The sequence below is a fragment of the Procambarus clarkii genome, chromosome 65 (assembly GCF_040958095.1).
Source record: "Procambarus clarkii isolate CNS0578487 chromosome 65, FALCON_Pclarkii_2.0, whole genome shotgun sequence".
Lineage (NCBI taxonomy): Eukaryota > Metazoa > Arthropoda > Malacostraca > Decapoda > Cambaridae > Procambarus > Procambarus clarkii.
In genome coordinates, this window is record NC_091214.1 from 18,916,145 (window position 1) to 18,924,770 (window position 8,626).

At 36.6% G+C, this 8,626-nt stretch overlaps 1 long non-coding RNA gene across 1 annotated transcript; it reads right to left on the minus strand.

The window, feature by feature from the left end:
• Positions 1-704: 704 nt before the first annotated feature.
• Positions 705-8,352, minus strand: LOC138354945 (uncharacterized). The gene is made up of 4 exons (XR_011223741.1): positions 8,071-8,352; positions 4,336-4,443; positions 2,272-2,345; positions 705-1,804 (listed from the first exon to the last, which is right to left on the minus strand). It is a non-coding gene; the product is annotated as an uncharacterized lncRNA (long non-coding RNA).
• Positions 8,353-8,626: the final 274 nt, after the last annotated feature.

Sequence of the window (8,626 nt, forward strand, 5' to 3'; positions counted from 1 at the left end):
CTGTAATAATATTATATTTATAAAAGTACAGAAGATGAGACTAGTGATTACTCGGCAAGTACAGTACAGTATTTGTATATTACGTAAATCCTGTACAGTAATTATGGCCAGTGTTTCGCACATACTGAGGACACCTACCCAGAAAAATCCTAATTTGTCAAATATTATTTGAACTAGGGCAGTGCATTAGCTTAACATGTGCAGTGAGACGAGTTATGATCATTGCTGTGGTGAGCTCCAGGTTGGTTACTTTACTTCTCATTCTGCTCTCTGTAGTAATGGAATTAACTACTTCTGTAGTTTAATTTTTTGTCTTACAAGATATTTACCATTCTGAGGGACAGGAATCCTTTTAGGCTTGCTAAGGTCCCCTTTGCCAATGAGTGACCATTGGCCAGGATTGGAGCCACAACAGTCAACCAACTTCCAGGTACGGTACCTGTTTACTGCTAGGTGAACACAGGCAGCCTAGTTTCAGTAAGATCACTGATAAACCTCTTGGCACTACAATTCAATATTAAATAATTTAAACAACATAATGTAACTTTTAAAGTACTGAAATGGGTAATTGTTTTGTATTCCTAGACACAAGGAATTATCACCGAAAATGCTGCTATTTGCCAGTGTAAATTAACAGTACTTTGCAAGATTTGCCTTAAATATTACCACAAGAGCCATTCATTACCAAGAAATTTCAAATCTTAAAAACTATTATTATAAAAATATTAAATTCTAAATAAGCAACAGAAAGTGTAAATTTTGAGTCATCTCACCGACACCTCAACGTCAAGTGAATCAACATTTAGAAAAAAAGTGTTGTATAAAGTCCGAGCAGAAAACATGTGCAAGTTTCTTTGTATAAAATTTTAAATGGGTTAAGCATAAATGGCCATGACAGTGTTGATAATTCTTGTAACTTTGTAAACATATTGAGTATTGTGTGTGGCAATCTTTAGACACCATTGTTTAACAGTTACCGGTAATACAAATAAAAAGGAATAAAACTTAATAAACATAAAATATAACTTACATCAATTCTATTATACTAATCAGGTTAAAATTGTTAAATTCCACTGCATGTATCTTTATAAAATCTAAGCACCTCATATAAATCTTCTGTTCTTTCATACTAATATTAAATCAAAGCTATCATTCCTCTGGGGTCTCCTTAACATTAGTAAACACAGCGACGTCCAGAGGAAGAGTCATTCATCTCACCGCTGCCTCATTCCATGACTCAGGCTACAAAAACCACACAAATACACCACAATTATTATTCTAACTCATTACCATAAGAGCATTTGCTGCCATAAATTTTCACTCTTAGTATTCAATACATTACTAATTGCTGCCTAGTCTTCACGAAGAATTACCAGCTATAGTAGTGTAAATTGCTTTGGAGACAAAGGAGAGATTGGAAATTATGTACTTATCATTCATCACCAAACCTTTAACCTCAATTTTATAAATGGATATGGACATTGTAAACCTTCTTTCGGTATCCCAGTCTCCTGTGAATATGCTGGACACCACACACAAAATAACTATTATATATATATAATAAATACTGACTCATGAATAGATGGTAATGACCTCCCGGCCTCCACCTCTCACCATCAATACTCTCTCCAATCCTTCTGTTAAAACTTCCAAAAATTCCATGTAGTTACTCTCTGATTCTGGTCTTGAAGTCTTAGGTGGTCCAGGCAAATTAATAATAACAAGCTGCGCATTATGAGACTTGTTCACAATGACTTCGTTCAACTTTACAGCAGTGTGCATGCGTCGTACATTTGCCTCGTCTCTGTAATAACAATGACTTATTAGCCACAATATTTAATGATGAAAAGAATAATAACCTCCTAAATATTTACTTGCATATATTATGATAACTTTAATAATTCATAAGAGTAAATGTGTGTTTGTTATGCGAGGACATTTGTTTCTTACATTACCAGCTGAACCGTTTGAGGATTAATCTTGGTTACTGTCACAGACACACACATTAAACACCAGACTCACACACACACACACCTTATACAAAGTGTTGGTAGGTATCCATTTTCATCATACCACTGCTAGAATTAAAAATTATGCCACAAAAAAAAATTTAAGTTTCAAAATATAGAAACACTAATAAAAAATCTAATTTATCTTCTTGAACTTTGTTCACAACTGAAGCAAACAGTTCTCAATTATGATTAATTTAACTAGGTAGTTCCATATTTTGTATTCACTTATTATCTAAAGAAACAAGTGTGATGTACGTACGGCTTGATTGTAAGAAGTTTCTTAAAACTTTCATTTTTACTGGTCTTCTTCTCAGTGTCTTCAGATGCTCCACTCTGAAATTACAGCCAGTCTTTGAGGAATCACTCCTTAATAATTATACAAGGTAAGACATTAGTATGTTGAAGCCAATTGTAACTAGCAGCCAAAGAATGTCTTGCATAACTTGTTTTAATTTAATGGAAACCAATTTCATTAAACCCTTAATTTCAAGGAAATATTTTTTTCTTCGAGACAAACCTTAATTTTATGGAAGAGGTTATGTGCCTCAACTTACAAGTCACTCACAGTATGTATACTCACATTCTATATTCATTAACAACAATTCCTATTCTTATACCTTTAGTATTTAATACTAATAGAGCCCCAGTGGCTCTCTGTACCCATCCCACTGAGACTGCTCCATTCTACATCACAATTATTGTGCGAGTTCTGTTAGCCCACCTGGGACCAGTCCCCCTAGAATCTAGAACCTAGTCCCATCATATAAGGCAGAGCAAATGATGTTCCACAATCTCACCAGGAAAGCATCCAGAAAGTCAGCCAACCTTTGCAGATAGCTGCTGTGTTCACATGACTTAAAAGCTATGAATAACTACAGAGAAAAATTGAGGAACTTACCAGAGAGGAGAGGCAGCAGTCTCTGCTTCTAAGTAGTCAGACTTAAGTCGAAGTAGAGACCAATGGCCAAGAAACACCACCCAGGGCAACACAGGACTCAAGACAACCAGGGACATTGACTAAATACCTGGCCACCATGACCCTGTTAGTTCACTAAAATTCCAGAGCCTGAATATCCAGCCAAGACATAATAGAAAAGACTGCTATAATGGCAGCATACTTGTTAACATTATGGGCTCAGAGATAGATTGCATACTGGGTAGCCTTGATGACACTGCGAAGAACTTCAGAAATATGAGCCTTGGAACAGAGACCAAGAAGACCAGATCAACCCAAAGAGCGTCCACTGAAGCAGAGGCAGTTGTAAGCAGGTAGAGACAACTTGCCACCATGGGACACACACAATTGCACCTCTGGCTGAATCGACAAGCATCAATAACCAAAGAACCCCTCTGGAAGCCCACCGACTCAGCCTTTGCTAGAAATAGACGAGAAGGTTGCAAATGAAACAAATGCATACTAGGGCCAAAAGAGCAGATCCATCACACCTATGGAGAAGACCATGAAGCCTACAATCCTAAAACTGGAGGCAAGAGCCAGTAAAAACATTGCCTTTACTGGACCAAAGAGCCAGACGTGAACCTAAGGAAAGCGAAATGATCGAGGACCCTGTCCAATGACCATGATGGCTCAGGAGATGCATGATTGGGCCGGAGGTAAAAAAAAAAGCTCAAGACAACTTGCGGAACAGAGCTACAGAAATTTACTTGGCAGGTAAATTTATACTAGGTAGTATAAATAGAAATATGTTTATTTCTAAATATATTTAGAAATTCCAAATATATTTAAATGTGCTTAAATTTATTTGACTAGCCATTACACTTAACTATGTTAAAGCCAACAGCAGCAGCTCTGCCAGCACTACACAATAAGAGGCAACAGTATTATGCACAAGATGCCAATGAAAAAAACAACCACATAATATTAAGTCCTAAAACAGCTAAAACTAAACTTAAATATTCCTAGGCCTAGTATAACACCTATATGTACTATATTAGGTCTAGGAAGGTTAGGTTAGGTTAGGTTAAGTTTTCTGTGCACCAAAAAAGTACAAAAACTTTTCCAGTTTGTCCAAATTCAACAGTACCAATTTCTACTTTCTAATTGCCTTTTACATCAATACACGTACGATGGTCCCCACCGTTACTATAAGTACTACCTAAACAGGAAGATGGGCTGGATTACCACAAGGTCCTTTTCTTCATCACATTTGATTAGAACTTTATCCATCTGGAGCTCTCATGAGTTCTGTCCTCAGTAAAATACAGATACAGTCCAGCAGTGTATGCAAAAAATGCAAACACGCAAGTATATACACTTATAACATTGTACACACAAAAATCTACATAAACCAGATAAGCATACCATCTCTGCCTCTGCATCAGAGTCGAGGGCGGGCTCATCCTCCTTGAAGCGCACCTTGCTGGCCGAGTGCTCACCGGTCGGGTGATGGTGGTCAACAATTGCTTGAACCTGTTATAATCAAATATTCATAACAAACACAAGAAATACATTGTCATTATATTAAGTCAATATCAAAATGATAATACAACATTCGACTATTACATTTACGGAACTCTTAAGTATAACAACTTTAAATAATATAACTATTTGAATTGTGAATATCTGAATATTTGTAATATTTTATTAGTATATACCCATTTTCAATATAATATACAGCTAGCATTCTATTACAGACAAATATGTTTTAGAGAGAGAGGTTGTGAGTATTTTAGCAGAGGTTGTAATTTACATCAAAACATGCATATTACTTCACTAACACAAGGGTTTAGCCCTCTGGCTGTATTTACATCACAACTTTGATCTCGTCGCCAACGTATTGCGTGCTAGATACTATAAGGCGTACAAGCTTTGTTAAGGGAGCAAAATGCTAGCTTATCTTCTTCTGAGTTTCAGATTTCATTGTGCTTGACACCTGCTTACAGGTTATATCACAGATAATGATGAAGGGAAACAATTATTTGGCTGGAAAGAACTTATAATTAAAATTTAGTGATAACGTAGTGCATTAAAGGTTTGTCATTATGTGAAGTAATTACAGGAGTGCAGAGAAACTGTACATAAATCTCTACATAATATCACTCAACACATCCTGCTAAACACTGTAGAACAAAAGCAACAACACCCACAGCACACAACCATTAATATCTTATCCATCATTTTGATGCATGAATATGTATAATACACCTGTACCAAAATTAAGTTAGTATCCAGTTAATTTTAATATCAAAATGCAGTAAAAGCTCTCAAATAGAGTACTTATTGTTTCAAATTTTATACATCACATTTATAGTGCAATGTTTTTCAGAACATTTCTCTAACAAAGATCATTTGATTTTCAAATACATCTTGCAGTCGATGCGTGGTGGTTAGGTCTGAGGAATAATCAATTTAAACGCGCTCGGAGCAAAACCGATAATTCAACGATGTTGATATTTTACCCCCTGAAAATAATCTGTGCTATATTAGGAGAGGTTGAACAGAATATTTAAGTTATTTTCAAGAGTCTAGGCACCATGTCATGAGCAGAATCTTTTCCAAATTTTTCAGTCACTGGCCATCTTCACCACCCAGAGCTGTTAGGCCCTAGGACAGTGGTACACGACATCTTGTACCGATTCATTCATCACCGAAGTGCAGCTGCTCTTAACTTCTTGCACAAACAATAGACTCAAATGATCAGAATGTGCAATGTTGCAAAAAATAGAACAACAAGTACACATCAGGTGTAACAACATACACAAGGCACTGCAAATGTAACAATTAATATGTTCCTTCTATACTTGAAATTCTTCTTACTTTACCTCTAAACCAACTATTATCCCATTCCACAGACCCCTGTACACAACTCACTTGAAGCATCCATATAACAGTAAATCACATTATACAGTATTCTCCAAGATAATTATTTTTGTTATAACGATCAACTTGTAGAGTAGAAGGCAAACACAAGTCCCATATTCTCACATCTGCATTCTTAAATCACAAATAACACAATTCTCAGAAATTTCACATAGCAATTTTGTAGTTTCCACAAGTGTGACTCAAGAGACAGACCAAGATCCTGCTATGACAGCTGGTACAAAGAACTCCATTTTTGCCCCCCGTAAGATGATACTGAACATTAGTATTATGTATACAAGTCAGGTTGGGATTATTAGGTCCCTAAAGACACGAGCGTTACACTTGATAATACCAACACAGCCAAATGTTGTAGCTCGTGAGTTTGATTGTTCATTGAGGTTCAACAACATAATATATACAATATGATGGTGGTAATAATGTCAACTGAAAGAAAGAACATAAGCTGTGAGCTTGAAAATTATCAATATTAGTTACATTCTGTGCTGGGTTTTAATTTAGAAAAAAAGAAAACTGCTATTCTCAATATGCCCGAGGTAATTATTAACTTTACAAAAAAAAATTTTGCTCGACAATTTCAGAAATTACAGAGAACTTACTCAAAAAAATTCTAATGTAAGGAGACAATTTTTAAAAATGAATTCTCTAATAGCGTATATTTTACACAGCAAGAACTGACTTTATGTTTGTCTTGTATAATATTTAATATTAAAACAGCCAGCAGAATATTTATCTGTTTTGGTGCTAAAATAGCACCTTATAAAATCTCTTGGATTAAAATATTAAGAAATTAATTGCCTGTATACAAACTTTACAAAGTGATAATTTGTACTATTTATTTGTCAAAGGAAAGTGTTAATTTAAGTGTGTGATGATATTTTGACTAGCCAAAGTTAACAAACATTAATTTCCTGTTACTTATTTTGTACATTATTTAAATAAGCACATAAGATAACAAGGACATTTCTTATTGGACTGCAATACGTATTTATTTAACAATGAGAGCAACTATGACCATTTCTGCTCTTTTTAATTTTTCCATAGCCAAATAAACTGAAAATTAATGCTTTGAATGAAATGAAATGCACCTTTCAGAGTGCTCCCTCAGCAGCTGCCCGAAGCTCAAGGCACTAGTACCACAGAGCCTCCCAATCAAATCAGGTGCCAGACTTACAATGGCATATAGCCAACCAGGATCACCATCTGCCTCTCTCATAGGAATGAGGGAAGCATGGGATCAAAGAGTGACCCAAAACAGAGGAAATTGCCCAGAAAGTCACAGATGAAACAAAGCAAGTCATTGCTCACAAAAAAATTAATTAAAAAAAAAGACAAAATACAGTTGACAACAGGTAAACAATCTTTGTGCCAACTCACCCACCTGCCATCAAATAGTAGCTCAGGTTACCAGGTACAAGACAAGGCCAGACAACACACAAGAGACAGGGCCAGACAACACACACACACAAGACAGGGCAAGACACACACACACACACACAGACAGGGCAAGACACACACACACACACACAAGACAGGGCCAGACACAACACACACAAGAGACTGGGCCATACACAATGCACACAAGAGACAGGGTCAGACACAACACACACACAAACACACAAGAGACCGGGCCAGACACAACACACACTAGCATACAATTGACTTCTTTAACTTCCCATCAACTAACTTTATATTAGCAACCAAGTCCTGGAAGCATGGGGACTAAAGAAATCAATCCACAGAAGAGGAACCCAAACTCCTCAAAGCAGATAATTCTGAAATGAGAAGGGACATGTAGGCAGACATCTTGGAAGGCAAACCTAAAGTCAAAGCAAAATAATAACCAAGGACATCCAATGTTGGTCAGACACAACAGTCATGAGTTAAACTATAAAGCAAGCACAGCCCATCCTTATAGTCAATGTCCGAAGCAAAAGAAACACCACTTGGTTGGAAACAATAGAGATTGGTCCTGGAATGAGAGGCATGACTTGGATGTTACCAGGTTTGTGAATGGATGGCAAATCTATTGAGCTGACCTACCATCTGATGGTGGCTGGTTGACCTGACCTGACCTACCACCTGGTGGTGGCTGGTTGACCTGACCTGCCACCTGGTGGGGAAATGACGACCGAAGTATTGTTTACCTTTTGCCAACTAATGTTTGCTTGTCTTCTTAACTTAATTTCTTAAAGAGCAGCGATTCGTTTATTTTACCCGTAAATTTCTGGGAATTTTCCTTTGATTTAGGTTGCTCTTTGATTCCCTTCCTCCCTCTGCTTGTGTGAGAATCAGATCCTGGCCCCGGTTCTCGGCAAACCTTCGCAAGCCTAAAACCTGGTACAGACCTTCCTGAAATGCTATGCATGTTAGTGGCTTTGCAAGAATGTACCACTTAATCACCAATGTATGTAACTTCAAAACACATTGTTACATTTTGTACAGTGTATTTATAAATAAATAATAAATAAGTAATTAATAGATTGAGAGCCTGTATGGTACTAGTGCCTTAAGCTCCAGTGGAACTACTGAAACAGCCACCCCCAGAAATTAGAGAATTTAGATATAACCAGATGTGTATTAAAATATATAAAAGGCATTCTTAGCTCCAAATATTTTTACTTCAATTTCATTATGCACAAGAATTTAATTATGCACATGAAACCATGATGACTCGGTAGGTAAGTGCGCTGAGCAAGTGTGCTGAGGAGTTGTGTCTACAGGGGCTGGCAATGAGTACTTGACTAATTACACACAGGTATTGCTGTTTTCA